The following is a 20,087-nucleotide window of genomic DNA, read 5'->3' on the forward strand; positions in this document are numbered from 1 at the left end:
CGGCTGCCGACGATTCTTAGGATAAAGTCCAAAATCCTTAGGACCTTTTCCTCTCATCTTTGCCCCAGATTTCTTATTCCCGAATCTTGCAAGTTCCTCCTGCCTAAGAGCCCTTCAATGCAGAGAGCCCTTCTTTTCCCTCTTTGTCCTCCTAACTCCTTCCCATGATTTAGGTCTCTGTTGGAGATGTCACTTTCTCAAGGTAGACTTCCCTGAGAGCCACCCCGTACACCTCCTATATTATAGTTAGGACCCTTAACGTAGACTCCCAAAGAACCCTGAACTTTCCTTCATAACACTTATCAAAGTGTTACAAAATGATTTTATAAGTGGCCACTTGCTTCACATCAAAACCCACTCTTTTGCCTGTGTTTCTCATGCATGGTGCTGTCCTTCTCAGGTTCAGCCTTATGCCCTTGGATGTCTGCCCTGCTAACCTATCTACTTAAATTTAGTCTGTAGAACTTCTCTTTTAATAAGAGCAAGCCTCTTTTCAGAATCACTCTGCCTAAGATGTACTAGTTAAAGACAGAGGCACTGAGGCTAGGTTCTCTACATTTGAATCCTGGTTCGCCTGCTTTGGGGCTGTTTGGACATAGAAATCTGTGCCTCCATTTCTTAATTTATAAAGTGGGGTTAATAAAAAATCTACTTACTAGAAGTTGTGGTAATGAAGTCAACCCCTGTAAAGTCCTTAGCAAAGGGCTGATCATATAGAAATCAGTATTTACTGTTTGCTAGTGTTCCTACTTGCCTTAACTCTAGTTGTGCTTTCCCCTAATTATGTCATTTCTCAGAACACCCACTTCTATGGAGACTCACAGTTCCCCTTACCTTTAATGATGATAGACAATATCACAGCTTTAACTCTCTTGTCCATCAGATGGAACTGGCTCTAGTTTCTCCCTTAATCTATAATTTACACTTCCAGCTACTAACTGTCATCTCTGTGAGACTCTGACACATCAAACACACCACACCACACCCGAGTTCATCATTACCCCATCAGACTAGTTTGTTTTTTGTCATCTGTTTTTCTGTTCAGAGCATCCAGTTTCTTCAATGAGGCCCCAGCTTTCTAATCTCTTCCCTGTCCTTCACTGTGCATCTCAGCAGTTGCCAATTTCTATCGATTGTTTCTGAAATATCTCTTGCGTCTTTTTCTTCCTTTTAATTCCCACTGCTTCCACCTAGTCTAGGTTCTCATTAATATCTTTCTTGTCTGGACTATAAAAATAGCCTACTCTACATTCTTTACAGCTTTAGTCTCAGTTTAACGTAACAAGAACCATTCTCCTAGAATTAAATACTTTCATAACACATTTCTCCCCCTCCCTTTCCTACTCTCTGTCAGTTGTATGATGTTACATGTTTGTCTTCTGTCTGTGAAAGCAGAAACCTTGACCAACTACTTCACCGCTGTATTCTCAGTACCTAATAGTAATGAAAAAGCCGATTTACTGTTACATTTAGTCATCTCATTGTTAAATATTACTATCATATCAGTACATTATTAACATAGTATATTATTTTTAAATAGTACTATTAAATTTTAAATATTGCTAAAATTATTTGTTGGGTTAATTATTGAATAAATCCATTTTTTGCCCTGCTCTGATCTGCAGTAGACACAATTTATCTACTTAAACTGGATTTCTGGTTAATTCACTTCCCACTTGAACATCATCAGCCCCTCCCAAATGATTACCTAATGTCTAAGTTTCCATTCTGGAATAGGAGGCTCCAATTAGGAGGCCAGATTTTCCTCTGTGAAAGCTCCATCCCACTCGGAGTATTCAGAGTTGTTGTTGTTTCAATTAGGGAAGTTGTGATTTCAAAAGTTTCCTCAGGCTATAACACGCAGGAAAGCAAAAATGCTAACCTTTCCTTATCAATTATATAAGCTCCTAAGACAGAAAGTGCCATTAGTTAGAATTTATCATCATAGTCCAGGCATGAGGATACTAGTCCAGGAAAAGAAATGTGAATTTTTAAATAACAAAAATATTGAGCCTGTGAAGTTTTCTCAAAACTTATCAAAATAATTTTTTTCTCTTTTAGATGTAAAAGATCATACAAGGTGATACTGGAATGTGCCTCTATATCACTTAAATTCACTTCACTCACCTTTCTCTAGATGAGATGTCATTGGATGTATTTTTTCTCTAAACTGGCTTCTTTTCATTCTTGAGCTTTTTTCATATTGAATTATGTACTCTTTTCTCAGTACTCATAATTATACTTTCTTCTTTTTCATCTTAATGATTAAAAAGTTGCTTTTGTATTACTTGGAACTTATTTTTTTCCTTGAATATCATAGATTTTCCCCTTGGATTACAGTTTTAAAAAAATATTCTTTCTCCAAAAAGCACATGGAAAGATGTTCAACATCACTAATTATCAGAAAAATGCAGATCAGAATTACAATGAGATATGATCTCACTCCTGTCAGAATAGCTATTATCAAAAAGACAAAAAATAATAAGTGTTGGCAAGAATGTAGAGAAAATGGAATACTTGTAACACTGTCAGTAAACTGGTGTAGCCACTATAGAATACAGTATAGAAGTTCCTCAAGAAATTAAAACTAGAACCACCAGATAACCCAGCAATTCCACTGTGTAGTATGTATCTGAAGAAAATGAAAACACTAATTCAAAAAAAGACATATGCATCCCTATGTTCATTCCAGCATTATTTACCATAATTAAGATAGGAAGCAACATATGTGCCCATCATTAGATGAGAGAACACCATAAAATAACAAAATCTTGCCATTTGTGAAAACATGGATCAACAAGAAAAGTATTATGCTTAGTAAAATAAGACAGACAGAGAAAGACAAATTCCCTATGATTTCATGTATGTGTAGAGTCTAAAACACAAAGCAAAAAAAAAAAAAAAACAGAATTAGAGTCATAGAATACAGAGAGCAAACTGGTGTTTGCCAGAGGGACAGGGGTGGAGGGATGCGTGAAATAGGTGAAGGAGATTAAAGGGTATAAACTTCCAGTTATAAAATAAATGAATAAGTCATGGGGTGTAACAAAAAGCATAAGACTATAGTCAATAATATAGTAATAATTCTCTATGATGACAGACATAACTAGACGTAGCATGGTGATCACTTCATTATACATATACATATGTATATAAGGATCAAATCACTATGTTGTACACCTAAAATTAATATATTGTAATTCAGTTATACTTCAATAAAAAATACTCTTAATTGATTTTTTAAGTCCTGAGTTTGCATTTTTTTTAATGCTGTTATGACAACTACATGAGGAATAACAGTCACTCGAACATCTGACTTGTTTATTAAAATGCTATCATTTTGAACTTGGAAATTTTTACAGAGAAACTAAACTCAAAAGTTGTAGAAATTATACATAGAGCAACTCTTTTCAAAATAGTTTTTATTCAACACCTAAATAACGGCTGTATTCAAAGGAGACTAGTAAGCTGAATTTTGATAAATAAAGCATTTCAAACTTTAGCAAAAATAACATCTTTTGTACAATTAACTATCCTTGGTTTGTGTTGCCTCATTAGGTTTACTCACAAAATCAATACAAATTCCTCCCTTGTTGGCAGTTTTGCTTTATGAAGTTTGTTATCTACAGTCAGTAGCAGTCCAAAAATTTGAAATGGAAAATACAGAAGTAAACAATTCATAGCTTTTAAATTGAGTGCATTCTGTGTAGTGTGATGAAATCTTGCATCGTCCTACTCCATCAATCTCCCATCCCGGCCGTGAATTGTCTCTTCGTGTAGCTTACCCACCATGCTGTATAACATAGTAAGATGTTTTGAGATAGAGAGACCATGTTCAGATAACTTTTATTTCAATATATTCTTATAAGTGTTTTTTTATTATTAGTTATTGTTAGTCTCTTACTGTGCCTAATTTATAAGTTAAACTTTATCATAGCTACATATGTATAGGAAAAATATAGTATTATTGGGTTCACACTATCTGCAGTTTCTGGCATTCATTGGGTGTCTTACAATGTATCCTGCTCAGATGAGGGGGGACTAATGTATGTATATTCTATAAATAAAAGACACATATAGAAATTAATTCTATTTCTGTCTCATCTAAATTATCCAATATGATGTTCACTGAATCTTTTACAATGTATCCAAACTCTCAAGAAAATTTTGAAAATTCCTTGAATCCTGAATTTGCAAATATACTTTTAAATACCTATTTAAAAATATATATCTAGTTATTAGTTAAAAACTATACTTATTAATACAAATATAAACAATTAATCAAGTTCCTTGTCCTCTTAAGGTTGGCATAGTTTAAAAGCAATGTTAATCCATCCTACAAAGATGATTTTTTGTTACAAATAAAAATATATCTCTTTTCAAAATTACACATTCAAATGTCCATCATTTCTATATTAATCTCATGTCTATTACATTAATTATGAAATGAAGAAATTGGGAAGAAAATTTTAAGTGCTATTTTATTCCTTTTGCATTTTCAACCCTAGTATAAGATATTATGCCTGTTTATAACTGTACTTAACCAAAGGCAGTATGAAGCCTAGAGATGTCTATCTAGCAAATTTTTATTTGCTACTCATCATAGAACTTTTACAGCTATGTTAGATCATCACCATAAAACACAGTGCTAGGGAGCAGAAGTCAGTATCAGATATGCTTGGACTACATCCAGACTGTCATGTTGGTGCCAAGTCACATGGCAGAAGGATGTATGTCCATCCCTCATCTAAAATTGTAAGGTCAAGTTTTGTAGTCTCGCTCAGCAATCTGATATTAGCCTTTGTATTCACAAAGTACTTTTTTTATCCTGATCCATTTCATGTCAAACTTATAGTATATTGGAAAATTAAAAATTGCTCATCTCCCAAAACTTAGTCTCTTGCTCTCTCTCTAGTAATATACATATGTAAAAGAGTAAGAGAGCCATTTTATTTACAACTTCAATCAAAGATGTTGAAGTGATATATACCAACCCCTTTAAATTCAAGAAACAACTAATCTAAGCCTCCAAAATGTATGAAGCTTTCCAAATTGTTATATTGCAATTCAACTGTTTAAAAATTTACCAAATATATTTTTAATAGCAGGGTTTTTTTGTTTTTTTTTTTTAATGGCAGCTATCTTAAGAAACTTTATGGCCCTTTTAACTAGAGACAGTGCTTGATTTCCCCTTGCAGGTATAAGACTCACTTGATGGGCCCTAGATGATGAGGCTCAGTGGCTTGAGTACTGGTCTGAGAACCAAAGGGTTGCCAGTTTCACTCCCAGTCAGGACACATGCCTGGGTTGTGGGCCAGGTCATAGTTGGGGGCACACGAGAGGCAACCATACATTGATGTTCTCTCCCTCTCTTTCTCTCTCCCTTCTCCTCTCTCTAAAAACAAATAGTTAAAATCTGTAATAAAAAAACTCACTTGACAGAAAATCTGTCCATCTATGTACTGTATACTTATGTAGGAATGAGTTTTAAGTATTCAAAACTTACATACAACACTTTGACTTTTAGAAACTAAAATGAGCAGAAGAGAAAGGAGCAATTAGTTAACAGGTCAACTCACTGCTTTGAGAAATTTTAACTATCTGCTACATTTCACCATTTCGCTCCTAAATTAGCATTTTACTGCTTGCAAAATATTTCTGACTGGAGTAGGAATGTTCCACATAGAGAGGAAGCTATTACTTGATAATCAAATAAATACTAACTGCTTGAATAGTCATAATCAATAAATAATAAATAGGCATACCATCAAAAATAAACAAGGTAAGTTAAATACACTAATTTTATTAAAAGAGAATGAGTCTTTATCTGCTACAAAGATGGGTTATCTGTAGCCCTCTCGTTGCACATCTGATGTCTGGCTAAGTGTAGTATCGAGGTGAGAAGAGGTTGGGAGGCCCATTTACAACTGAAGGGTGCAGAAGCTGGAAGAAGTAGATAATAGCATCTGAGGAAAAAGATCCAATTCCATATATATATGATTTCTTGCTCTCTACCAGTGATGAGCAGGCACTCACTCACTTTATTTTAGAAAATATATAGTGTTTTTTTAACATTTAGTCATGGGCAACTGATGCTGAACTACGACAGGTAAACCATTTTTATGCTTTTGGGAAAGAAAAATTGACAACTGAAAAAGAGTGGTTCTCAAAGACCATTAATGCAAGCAAAACTTTTGTAATGATTTGTATATACTCAATACATGGTCACTTCAGATCTGTGAAAGCTGCCTGAGAAGAAAGAAAATCCTCTGAGCCATTCCAATTTTTACATTTAAAATGTGTCAGGAGTTCACATTAATATTAACTTGATCAGTTCCTCATATTCTGGTATGTTCATCGCAGAGGAAACCAGGCACCTTCCCTTCTCCTCGGGCAAAGACTTGCTTTCTGATTTGCCCTCACATCTGCGTTTGCCAGGGAACAGATGCTGAACTTCTAAGGGTCAGAGTCTGGCCTTTTCCCTCCAATCACTAGGGCAGAAAGGAAGGAGGGGTTCCGGAAGGGTGGTGGCAGCTTTCCAATGGCTGGCCTGGAGTTTTACATTTAAAGTAAGCATGTGGCATCAATGGGCTATCTAATGACTAACAAGATAAGAGTGTAATTGATCTTTTCATTAACCTGTTTTCCCAGGAGCAGCCTGCTCCTCCCTCCTGGGTTCAGTTACATTGTTCAGTTCCAGGAATCATTTTAGACCCTTTCACTTTTTTGTCAGAGCTGATACTTCAAGCACAGGGCCACAAAATACTGATCCTCTGTCTCGTCCAAATTCTCCTCTCTGAACCACCAAACTGGTAAACACCTTTATAATCTGAATCTGACTCACAACAGTTTTTAACACACATGTGAATATATCTTCAATCCTACTCTTTTCATGCTGACTTTGAACTATGGTTTGTTTATTTGTTTGTTTGTTTGTCTTCCTTCTCTAGGTTGCAGACCACTTACTCTAAACATCACAACTAGGTCTGAAGAGTATGGAGCCTACATAGATTCTAAGGTAAATAATTAATCTCAAAATAAGGCATAGTGGATTCAGTTACAGTATGAATGCCAGCATTGTGTAAATGTGTTGTCCTTTATCTACAGGAGATTTTCTAGGTTATGATATCAAGTAATCTTTCAGTAGTAGATAGAATCATGATTCTGGATCATGCTGAGGGAAGAACAAACTGTGTCTGCGGGTTCCCTCTTTCAATGTCAGGTTATCTGTTGCATACTTCATACGGCTGACTACCTATCCAGATTTTTTACAAAAGTATTCTTGCAACCTTAGGAGGCTCCTGCCCTGAATTATGTCAGGACATCTCAAATCACAGAGTCAAGTGGAGAGTAATTAGATCCGTCAGTTTTACAAATGAAGCCTGAAATGATTAGGATGAGTTTCTTTGTAGATGTAGGAAGAGGTACAAAACATCCCAAGGAGGCTACTGCCACCGCAGGTGGTGTCAGGTGGAAAAGTATGGGATCAAGGAATTTATAGGGAACGGCCTCAGATTTCTACTTCTCTGAACTGTGGTCATATGCTTTTCTGCTTGTTAAATAATTGTATATTCCTGAAGCTACTGATACTTCATGAAGGCGGGCTGGTATGAGATCTTTAATCTTACCTACAACAAAATCATTAATAACCTAGGTTCAGAGCCAACCTAAATTCAAATTATGGTTCTGCCATTTACTAGCTGCAACACTGTGAGCTTCAAGTTTTTCCATCTACAAAGTAGGAGAAACAGTACCCAGTTCCAAGACCTGTGGCATAGTAGAAACAAACGAGGGGATGTAGAGCACTTAAAACACTGCCTGGCACCCAGTAAACCCTAGATTTACTGATTAACTAAAGCACTTCCATTCTACCTCCTCACACCATCTCAGTTTTGCAATTCTTCTTTAGTCCAGAAACTCTGTGGTTATGGGAATTACTAAGGAACCAAAATCGCTTTTAGCAGTCTCCCTCCTAAAAGAGATACATTATACCCTTCATGTAAAAGCCAGGAAGGGAAATAATTGGCATCACACTGCCCTTTCAATGGACCCCCGGCTAGCCCTAGGTGACGTGATGGGTAAAGTAACCTGGAAGCAGGGGACCTGCCAGCTCAGGGTGCAGTGTAGTGGGAAAGGCAGTTAGAAGGTCCTCGCCATTTCAGAAACATGCCAACATCAATTGGCATAGAGTTTCAGGAAGCAGAATAAAAAGAAACGTACAAAACAAAAAGCCTTTCAAGGGGATGGAGGCTCCGTGCTTCCAAATCACAAACGGATGGTTATGATTACCATTAGAACTTAAGAAGCCTGTATATGGAGAGAGAATGACTTCATCTCTCCAGCAGATTTGCCAATAGTCCTCGTTTCCACTTGCACCCATCCTCCACTTTTCAGAGGCAAAACATGGTGCTCATTGGTCAGAGCAAGTCATTGGATTTCCCCTCCTCCATTAGCAAAAGCACATTTCTCCAATCTGCCATCCCCTGATTCTTGTCAGGAATGAAGGTAACAGATCAGAGAAAAGAAGAATAACACTAGGGTAGGGTTTACAGACTGCTGCAACACCTGGGTTCAATCTAAAGGTAGTCATTAACAGCTCTCTGATTTGGTTTTCTCATCTCTGAAATGTAATTTGTCACTATCCTGTTTCCTAAGTTAATTTCTAAGATAAACATATGTGAAGGTAATCTTTTAACATGTGTAAAGATACAGTTTATTTTACCTAATTAAGGTATTTGTTGCAAATGCGATCATAGCTTATGGCTATATATTTATTTTAATAACCAAATGCAGAAAATGGTATTATAAATTTTAAACAAGTTATTTGCTAAGCCATTTAGGACTATTAATTTGAATTAAAAGACCTAAACTCGAGTTGAATTTTTTTAATTAACCATACTATTATAATATATAGTTAATGGCAACAGAGTTAAAAACATTTAAAAAGGCAAAACTTGGCAAAGTAGAAAAAATAATGTATCTTCTACAAAAAAAAAACCTATTGTTGTCATTTGGTCCCACGCATAGGAGCGAACGCTAGGGTGGTTAAAGGAATACCTAGCAGTTTCAGAGAGAGGCTCAGGCAAAAGACACGAGGGGATGCAGAGGAGCCTTCCAAAGTCCCCTGTGTTCCAAAGGCTCCTAATCGTGCACGAGGGTGAGCTTTTGGAAGAGATACTCGCCCAGCCCAGCCTGCGACTAGATCAGCCTGCAGAAATTAATCAGGTGGTCTTCCATCTTCTTGGTGAGCTTCACCTTCTCATCCAGGAAGCGGTTCTCCAGGAAGTCACAGAGATGAGGGTCTGTGCCAGCAGAACCCAGGGCGTGCAGATGCGAAAGGGCCTGGTTCAGGTTTTTCTCCAGGACCATGACGGCTTCCGTGGCCTCCTGAGTTTTACCCCACTCATTGAGGGAAGGCTTCTGCGCGGCCTGAAACAGAACACAGCCACCGCCCTGGTCTTGCACGTCCAACAGACCGGGGACTCCCTCCCGCTTCTTGTCGGCTAACTCGCGGAAGGAGTGGCCCACGCTCTCCAGAGCCGCCTTGTCGGGGTGGAAATAGAAGCCCAGAGAGAGGCAGGTGTGGGAGGCCCGCAGATGCAGGTTGGCCCGGCGGTTGATGGCAGCCTCCACTTGGGTGGAATAATTCTGACAAATTTGGAAGCTTACAGTTGTTTGGCAATAAGGAGTTAAGGTCAAAAAAGAGTGCTGGCTGGTCTCGAAGGCTTAGGATGACTGAGTGGTTCTAAAGGTGGTGACTGGAAAAGAGGTTGGAGGGTGGTCGGAGGCTGGAAGAGGGGGCGGCCTGGGTCTGTTCTATGTGAACACTGTTGAAGCAAGAGACAGGTCTGGGGGACTGCCGAGGGTGCTGCCAATAAGTTCTTTTTTTTTATTGGAAGAAAAATGTATTCTTAAAAATAATAGATACTATTTCTCATATTATTTCTTACTCAAATTTCAGTGTGAATATCCTTTTATTTTTATATTTTCAAAATATAATCCAGTAAATATAACATATCTTAATGCAATCTTGGATAATAATTATACTAATATTACTGTCTTAATATATATAATTTTGAGTATCACACCACTATAATATTGGAACCAAGACATGTAATATCTATGGTGGAAAGGATAATGACAGCTATTAAGACGATGTTTTAGTATAATACTTCAGATTTAAAATTGTTTTATGTTTAAATTTTTCTGGGGTCTTCATGCTATAAACTTTGATTGCTATGGCAATATAAGAAACATAAATGGACACTGTCTATTCCTGTAACAGGAAAAGTGTCACTGTTATAAATACATGGCTGGGACAGCATTTTTGGGTTCTAGTCCTAAATCTGCATCAGAACTTTCTGAGTGATCTTGAGCAATTAGCATCCATTTGAAGAAATAAAGGAGACTCATAAATGAAGGCTAATTTTTTAGGAAAAACTTTCAGCAACAGATTCTAGCATATGATAAACCCACACTCTGCTGTCTATCTTTCCTGGCACCTATCTGCCCACTCCTCGTGCCCATTGATCCTTTCGTTTCAAGAATAAAAGAATTAGTTTAGATTGGATCCCCTTTATCATCACTTGAAACTTTAAAATTACAAAAAAAGTACAAACTAAATTGACTTTCTAGTCTCACCAACTAGATGTTTGAAGACCCTTTTTTTAAAAAAAGTCATTTATCTAATTTTATTAGAGGTCTATGATATGTCCAAAACTGTTCCATAACAAAGCAGTATAAAAAGAATATAAAGTATGGTCCCTGGTCTCTTCAATTTATAGAAGTAAAATCAACATATAAAAAATAAATGTTAACATCAATAAATAAATGTTAACATCAATCAATAAATAAATTGTATATATATATGTATATATATATATATATGCTTATCTCAGTATTATGAATTTTGTAGAAGTTCTTATGGAAAAGGTGGCATTCAAGATGTGTTTTATGAATGAATAGAGCTTAGGATGTATAATATTTCTCTGGGATAAATAACAAGTTGTCCTAAAATTATGCAGAGTCTACATAATGAGCTGTTTGACCAGTAAAAAGCAAAGCAAAGGAATAATTGAAAGGGCTAGTATTTCACCATGAAAGCTAGGTAAATCCCATCAAACAAGTCTTTCACTTTTCTGCGCCCAATGAAAGTGCAAATAGATATTCCACCCAAATCCTAAACTCAACTGGAATATGAGGCTCTCTCCTCAGATTGCAACTGTGAAAATTGCAGGGTGGATGGAAAGAATCCATTCACCTCAGTGAGATCTACAGTGATTGTAGCTGAGTTAAGACCCAAATGTTGGGTTTAGATATAAAGCTCACTGATTGACCCCAAGTGTCTGAAATAGAAAGCCGAGTTTCAGAGCTTCATTGAGCCTAAGCATTCTCTCCCTAAGGATTCAGTCTCCTTGGCTCTCCTGCTGGTGCATCAGCTTTTTTGGAGTTTCTGACCAGCCCCAAATGAGACCACTTGAGGAAGAGAAAGCTGGTAACATTAACCCTGACAGAGAAAGACTTGAAAATGTAGATGAGCCCATTTCATACCTAGCTCTTTCAATTAACCATTTCCCATCTGAGTAAAAAATGAAATCGTTCTCATATTAATATTCCAAAACTTGAATCACAAAGAAAACAAAAACTAGACATTCTTCTTGAAACTCTAAGCTGCATTGTGTTGACCGTAAAATGTGACCATGCTAATGACAATGATAATTATAGCTACCATTTAACAAGAGTTTACTGTGTACCTGTCATTCTCTTATATACTTTAATGTATGTATATCGCATTTAATCCTTATAAAACTTATATTAGGAAGACAGTATTGCCCAAGTTTAAAGATAAATAAGGCTCAAAAACTTAATTTAATCAAATCTAACAAGTAGCAAGAGGCAAAGCCAGAATTTGAACCCATGATTTTCTTTCTTTCTTTCCTTTTTTTTTTTTTTTTTTAATTTAAAGATTTTATTTCTTTTTCAAGAAAGGGAAAGTGGGGGGGAAAGACAGGAGAGAAACATCTACATGTGAGAAACATTGATTGGTTGACCAGGGACCTATTCCACAAACCAGGCATGTGTCCTGATCTGAAATCAAACTGGCAAACTTTTAGTTCACAAGACGATCCCCAACACACTGAGCCACACCAGTCAGGGCTGAACCCATGTTTTCCTGAGGTCAAACGCCATGCTCTTTCTATTATGTACACTACTGTTCAGACAGTGATGCCTCCACTGTCTAAAGGTGCTTTTACTTAATATACTCAGGTATACCAGAAAGATGACTGAGTTGACAGTTTTATTGCATGTATGTACATTAACATCAACCAATACTTATTATTTAGTCCCATGTAGTCAATGAATGTTTTGCAAGCAGATGGGCTACAGATTCAGAAAAATCAATGAGTACTTGACTAAGGAAGTGAATTATGAAGAGTAAAAGCATTATATGTGCTTTTTCTTGGAAGTAAAGGGAAAGCTATAGTGTTAATAAAACAGACCCAATGCTAATGACCTAGAGCCTCCCTCAAGCAGAAATCATTCTGACTCTAAGCTTTTGCTCATTCCATAAACTTATTTCCCAGTGGAGTTTCTTAATTCTGATGTTCAAAATTCAGAATCCTGTCGTGGCTCTTAACTTTTAGTTTCAAGGCCAGTTTACTTCCTAATCTTTTCTCATTTATTATTCACTTTCATCTAAGTTTCACTTTGCCTTGTTTTCACATTCTTTATGTTCTTACTCACGCTGTAACAGACTGTTCTCATTTTCTAGAAGATGTCCCATTGATCTTCCCTTTTCTTCCTTGTGTCTATCAAATAGCTTCCAGAATCTGTAGGTCTGATTTTGCCCAAAGCTTTCTCAATTAATTAAATATAAAACATTGCAATCCTTCTATGGAAATCATCTTTCCCCTCTAGCCAAAGGCATTACCAGTGGTAAAATGTATTTATTTTGTTCATAACAGAAGTTTCAACCATTAGATTGTACATTCTATTGATTTTTTTTTTTGTTCTGGTTAGAGTAGAAATGCTATCCTGGAAAATTTATAAATATCAAAACAAACAAGAAAATAAAAGCCATTGTTACACCAACACTTTAAATAAGCTTTGTTAACATTTCTGTTATAATTCTTTACAGTCTTTTTTTTTTTTAACACATGTAGATGTGTTTTAACCTAAACTTTTCCTGCCTTAATATATTTTTATTTTGCTTTGTTTTTCCTAAAATTAGACCCTCTGAGATTTAGGTTCACCCCATTTCTGGATTCATAAGAGCCAAGTAGTCAATAAGAGGGTTGACCATTAACAGGCTTGGTGAAGCATTGGCTCATAAAAGTCTGGAAGTATTTCTATTTCTGGGTTTGTTTACAAAGATTTAACTCCTATATGGTCTGTGTGCAACTCCTAGGTAATTCTCCTCTTTACTTTCATCATGTGTTAACTTTCTATAAATTAAAATCACTCTGTTTTATTTTATAGATGCTAGAAAAAATATATTCATATTAAATTATATAAAGCATGGCATTATAAAATAATAATCTCTCTTCTTAATTTCTAAATTAATTTGTGCATCTAAAAATAATTTTATGTTCATGTAATGTACATGCCCTCTGTGGGTTTTTCTCCCCTGCTCGCAGGCCTATCTTAATTGTATGGAAGAAGAAATTTTCTTGCTCAACGTACACCTTTTAGATAATCTTGCCTTTTTTAAATCCTCCAGTTCATTTTATCAAGAACTCACCAGTTTTTACCTGGTGAACATACATTGTCTGAAAAGTCAATTTTCTCCATGTGACTAAACTGACCAGTTTGGGGATTCAAGTTTTTACCATTTAGTCTAATAGGAAGGATTTGCTCTTAAATAATTACTATGAATCTCATGTCTTCCACCTATTTAAAAAAATGTTTGATTTTTCCATTCAGGTTTAGACACTTATCCAGTTTAGCTTGGTTTACTAATTAAACTCTTAAAGATACTAACCAACTTTTCACAAAAAAATATTAACGTGTAACCTCATAGGAGAAACAGCTTTACAATCTCGCTAAACACCTTTCTCAAAATTCCCCTGATAAAAAGTGTAGTTTCAGCACCCAGCACGTAGCATGTTATCATTAGCTATTTGTAAATAAGTAAATAATATTCTTTAAGGCATCAAAACTCATTCCCAAGCAAACAGGATGACTGACCTATGAAGACTAAAGATTTTTATAGTTTGGAAGAGATGCAAAAACCTTTTATATATGCAAAAGTATATCTATTTCCTTAAATGCTATCTATGAACCCCTTGCCTATGAAATTAGCATTTCTCACCCTTTTTTCCGCCTCACACATCATGTAAAAGAGATATCAGAGACTAAGTTAAACCCCGAGTTTAGAACTATTGGAAAGTATATTCATGCATTGTAGTGGCAATTTTACAGACAAAGATAAAGGAGCTGAAGTATCAGCACCATTGCTGATGAGCCTGAGATCGGAACAGCTGTGGGTGTTGAAGTTCCCCAGGCAATGGGGGTTCAAGAGGACAATTGTGAAGTGTCAGGACAATCAAGACTCCGCAATATTTTAAACTGCAGACATTCTGCATCAGGGCAGATTCTGCCAGCAAGAGGTCTGTGTTTTATTGAAGTCTAAACTAATTCCCCTTGTTTTATGCTACTGAATGGTTCATTTGCTTTGGGAGCCTCAGGGGGTAAAGGTGAGGGAAACAAATTAAGTCAAAACTGCAAAGACTTGTTAAATCTGGGCAAGGTGTGTCTAGCGCTCTTATTGTTATATGATATGCAGGGAGAAAAAAATCTGTGGGAATTCCACCCTGACTAACTCCATAACAACTCACAGCTGATTAAGTCAACCTTTGAAACAGGCAATAAAAACACAGAGAAAACCTGACTTAATATGCAATAGCATAAACCAGTCGTTGTTTCATTTTCTGGAAACTGTGTTGGCACCAGAATGGGAAGTAGATGAAAACACTCCAAGAATAACAAAGACTTCTCTGTAAATCAGTTAAGTTTACTGATTAATGAATGAGCCAGACTTTGATGTTAAGAACTTGATGCGCAGTGATTATGAACATGTCCCTCCATAAAAGCTGCCACTTAAGACTTACAAGGAGGGACTCATATGTGTGCTTAGAGACAGAAGGAAATAGAAACATTTATGATTTTTGCACCACCCAACATACACAAAAATACACCCTCACCTAATCCCTGTCTATAAAACTTAATATTTGTGTAGTTGTAAATTGGGAAATCTGAGTCATAAAACCTATATCCATTAAATAAACAATGGTTTAGTGATTGTGGCAGGCTTGCTGATTTTTCACTTTTTCTGGCAGCAAATGACATGAAATCATAGGGAATCCGTATCTCTAAAACCAAAGAATAGCTTCCTAGTCATTTGCAGCATCATTAGCAACATTGTGATGTCCCTTCAGGACAAAATGCATAAATGTTCTTCTGTCACTTACAATTGTGTCACGGAGAAAGCCCAAATGAATTTGCAAAGTCATGCATCAGTTCAGTTTTGGAAGGAAAAAGAATCTCCCTTTGAAGGAAATAAAATCAATCCCTAGTTCAAATTAAATTTTGACTACTCTCTGAATCTTCAATACACAGTTCCAATAACATCAGTACTTTGGACTTAACATACAGGCGAATAATGTTTCATTTAAAAGAAATTGAATGAGAATTACTGATAAAGTTTTGATGCTATTTTGTCATTAGTTAGAGTTAAATCATGCCATTATTGGCTCAGTCATGAACAGCTAAATACCACCCCCACCCATGCAATAGGAGCCCTTTGCCTGGCTGGGCTTGTGGCTTCATCTTATTTAAACCTTGTCAGGCAAATGTATCCTAAGTGTAGCCTGAAGACTTTAGCCTCATACAAAATTTAGCTTAAATTCTACTGGCATGAAATACTTTGTTATGCAAAAACCTTCTGTTTGGTTTGCTGACATTCTTCTTAGTTTGCTCTCATGGTGATTCATTATTGTGTGATATAGATTTCCAAGTATCATCTTTGTATTGATTTTTATATCTTTAATAACCACTCCACAGAAGATGGCTCCACTGGTGTCATTGATCGCATCAAAAATTCAAGGCTTACAGAAATACTAGAGGGCTAATTGGTTGCAGAACATTTCAGACTTAATCTTAATGCAGTCTTAATCTTCTGCATTAAACCTACCTGAAGGTTTCCTCTTGGAGTAGACAAGGGGAAATTTAGTGCTTATTTGAAAAGCACCTGGTGAGAGCCTGCAAAAACATCGTGAAACATGTACTACAGACATGAAAATGTCACGAAACAAGCATACAGAAAATAAGAGCAATTCTTTCCTCCCTGGAGTGCCCCTTACTTTCCCTGTCTATCACTGCTGGCTCCACCAAGCCAGGCTTTGCTTATGGGTTTTAGAACCAAAACTGTGAAAGAAAAATCTCCCTACAGCTAAACCATGTGCCACCCTGGGACTTGATACATTTCCAGTCTAACAATGAAAGGGATTCCTCTGCAGAAACTCAGAGTGAACATCCTGTCTGTGTAAATGATTTTAAACAACATGTTTAGCATGACTGGTGTAGGGCCGGCAAGTCTGGAGACCCAGTATTTGACCAGGCATATTACACTCTAACTTCGTTTTAGCATCCTGTTTATTGGATATCCAGATCTGCTTTAGGTCATTAGAAACCTAACCCAAAGAGGGAAACAGGTACTTTGTGCAAATTTTAAGAGTAACTTGATTATAAAGTCAGGACTTGGACTTGCAGTATTCTTTCCAAAAACTTTTTGTGAACCTACTCTGTGCCAGTTACTGTATCAAAGCACAGTAACAGGTGTAACCTGATACCTGCCCTGAAGAACCTTATTTTCATTTCAGAGGGTTATGGGTGGAAGGTGGAAAGGAGACTGGGACATATTTGACAACGAACTGGAAGGCAGAATGTACAAGGATGTGGGCTTTGGAACTGGCCTGTAAATAATATCTATGGAGCCAGAGCTGCCATGCCAGGGGAACTGCCTTGCACGTCTCATGCCTCAAACTTTGGAATGTTAAAACAAAACAAAGTAAGCTTTGGACTGGGACTAAGCAACCTTGTGTCCCAAAAATCTATTTGCAAGGGTAAAAGAAAGCAGATACTATAACTACTGGTCTGATGACTCAGACTGAAATTTTAAAATGTTGTTTAGAATTAACATCACTATGTTAACTTTACGAGTAAAAATGCTTTCCTTTTATTGATTTAATTATTTCCTTCCTCTTCTCATAAATACCTATTGCCTTTGTCTCCTAATTGGAACATTATTTGGGCTTCTGCCTGAATTAATGATTCCCAAATATCTATTCTTATTGATCTCAAATAAACATACTTTTGCCTCTTACTTTGAAAGACATTTTTATTTTCAAATTAACAAGCCAAACCTTAATTTTTTCCACCTCCAACATGTGTGGCACTTGGTAGATTGCTGCCCCGCTGAAAATTGGTGGTATTTAAAATGGTCTTCCTCATGATACTAAAATGTTGCAATGCATGCAGTGCTGAGTATTGAGTATGTTATTTATGCACCCTAAAGACGTGTTACCTATTAGAAGACAATAAAAGGGGAAACTCTGTGTGTGTGTGTGTGTGTGTTTCTCCCTTTAGAAGTTGAGGAAGTCTTTTATGAAAAGGAGAAAAAGGAGAAGTCAATAAGAAAACATATATATTATGATTTTTGAGGGCAAAGTTTAGAACAAAGAGCTAAATATATATACCAATTCAGCATTATAGATGTAGCATAAAACACTAAAAAGAATCTGGGATTTTTAAGACATTTGGAGTTAGTGGGAAAGTTTTGAAAGACTGGAAAAATGAAGAGATGAATCAGGATGGAGGCCATTGTGAGATAAAGGCCATAATGAGTTCTTAATGTTTAGTATTTAGGTACTTGAATATTGGGATTCAAATAGTTCTTAACTTATTAGAAATTATAGTTGGAAGTTTCAAAGTCTCACATTTTGAAAATGAGATGTAATAATCTAATAAACAAAATAATATTTATGTAAAGGCCTACACAATTAATTTAACTATCAATGCACTCTTAGAATTTATTGCTAAGATTATCTTCAAAGTGTTATAATGTAAGTGTGGATTCTGAATAACTTACTTGAGGTATAATATTTAAAGAAATGGCAAATACCTATATGGTACAAATTATTTTTCTATTGAAGTCGTTATTCTTCTTGCATAGTTATTTGCTTCACAGAATTCAGTCATGTATCTGGTCTATAAATACCCATTTGTTGATGAAATTCAGTTTATACTTTTATTGCATCCTGTTTCCTAAACAGGCTACAGCTTTTAACCTAGGAAAGCAAAACATTTTCAAGCAATTTCATTATAGATGTTTTTATTTCATCATTGTGTACCTACCTTTGGAGATGCCATTGCACAAAATAGTTCCTGTTATTACAATTTCTCAAAGGATTCATCATCCCACTTCCCACCTTGTTTTTGCATTTTATTTTCTTCCTCCTTTGCTTTCTTTCTTTTTCCTTTTTTTCTGTCATTGACTCTTTTTCAAAGTTTTTACTGCTTTTTCTCCACTTCATTTCCTTGTCTCTTCTCCCTTCATTCTTTCCTCTTTCATTGATCATATTATTATCTAAACTGAACCCAGTGCAAAGAATGGTAAGTTTGATTCAAATGTTATTTATCCTTTGGATATTTTAAACAACAACCCAAGGACTCCCCCAGTATGATGCTAAATGCATTTTCCATCAGTTATAAGAAAGGATTATGACATGAAAGGGAACAAAAATTATACTAAATGCAGATGCTACAAAATGCAGTAAGGATAAGTTTTCAAGTGCTGAACAAATCTTTTTTTCTTAAGCTTTACCTTCATTATTCTGCAGTATAAGAGAAACTATTAAGGTTCTCTGTAGTCCTCAATATAGAAAAAAGATCATTTTGCTAAATAGATAGTATGGAATATGAACATTAATTTTCCATTTTCTATTTTTAAAAAGCCAAAATACTACAAAAATATAGGTCTTGACTCTTAATATGCTAAAAAAAAAGTTAGACATTCAATATTAACAGCTTATTGTTTCTGACATTTTTCCTTTTTTTAAATATTATGTATCTTTTACCACTATCGGGGAATTAAATTTTTATTTATTAATACAATATTAGTATTGACAATATTTGATTATTGACCAAGAAGCAAAGGAGTAGAATATACTAAAATGCCACTAACAAATATATGTATTTAATTTTATTTTTTATTGTATTTCTCTTTAATAACTGCAAAAACTACAAAAGTGAAAGTTAACAGAGATTTCCAGCCAAATGAATTTTTAAAATTGGGTTTGTATATGAAATGGCCAAGAGATGAAAAATGAAAGTTGTGATATTTTCCAGACGTTCCCTTTCCAGAGCATTCTCCCTCTGATCACAGCCATTCAACTCTCCAATGGCGACCCCACCTAAGTCCACAGAGGGTGCCGCCTCTGCAGTCATTAGTGATCCTGTCCTTGAGAGCAAATCACAAATGCTTTTCAATTTGCCACCATGGAGTTTATGTGTTGTAACTTCATGTTATAAGTTGAATATCAAATGGGCAAAACTGACATCCTAACATTAAGCAACATAGTAACATTAAATGCCATGTCTTACACAACTATAATGTCTTTACTGGTATTATCTTGAATGCTTACAAAGATCCAATATGAGAAATATATATCATCTTTATTATACAAGATGGGAAAGCTGCAAATCAAATTTAAAAAAATAATAACACTAATGTTGCCCAAATGTACAAAATCAATAATTATTCCACATAGACTTTCTGGTTTGTTTGACAAATATCAATGCCCTGAAAAAACAGCACTTTGCCAATGGTTAGTAAATGTTTTTGTTTTATTTTGTTTTATCCATTTCAGTAAGAACACTTAACACGAGATCTAGCTTCTCAACATAGTTTTAAGTGTACAATACAATGTGGTTAACAAGAGGCATGATGTTGTACGGTAGATCTCTATAATTTATTCATCTTGCATAATGAAAACTTAGACAACAGAATTTATGTATTTAATACGTCT

At 35.7% G+C, this 20,087-nt stretch overlaps 1 long non-coding RNA gene across 2 annotated transcripts in view; it reads left to right on the plus strand.

Moving 5' to 3' along the window:
• The first annotated feature begins 6,743 nt into the window (after window positions 1–6,743).
• The window catches only part of LOC150015156 (uncharacterized), a 152,336-nt gene continuing 138,992 nt past the window's right edge, over window positions 6,744–20,087 (plus strand). For both annotated transcript variants that reach the window (XR_016509963.1, XR_016509964.1), the window contains exons 1-2: window positions 6,744–6,812; window positions 6,951–7,018. This is a non-coding gene — a long non-coding RNA (uncharacterized LOC150015156). The remainder of the gene's footprint in view (window positions 6,813–6,950; window positions 7,019–20,087) is intronic.

Source organism: Furipterus horrens, unplaced genomic scaffold (genome assembly GCF_987537825.1).
Source record: "Furipterus horrens unplaced genomic scaffold, mFurHor1.1.pri manual_scaffold_3, whole genome shotgun sequence".
In the NCBI taxonomy this organism is placed as follows: domain Eukaryota; kingdom Metazoa; phylum Chordata; class Mammalia; order Chiroptera; family Furipteridae; genus Furipterus; species Furipterus horrens.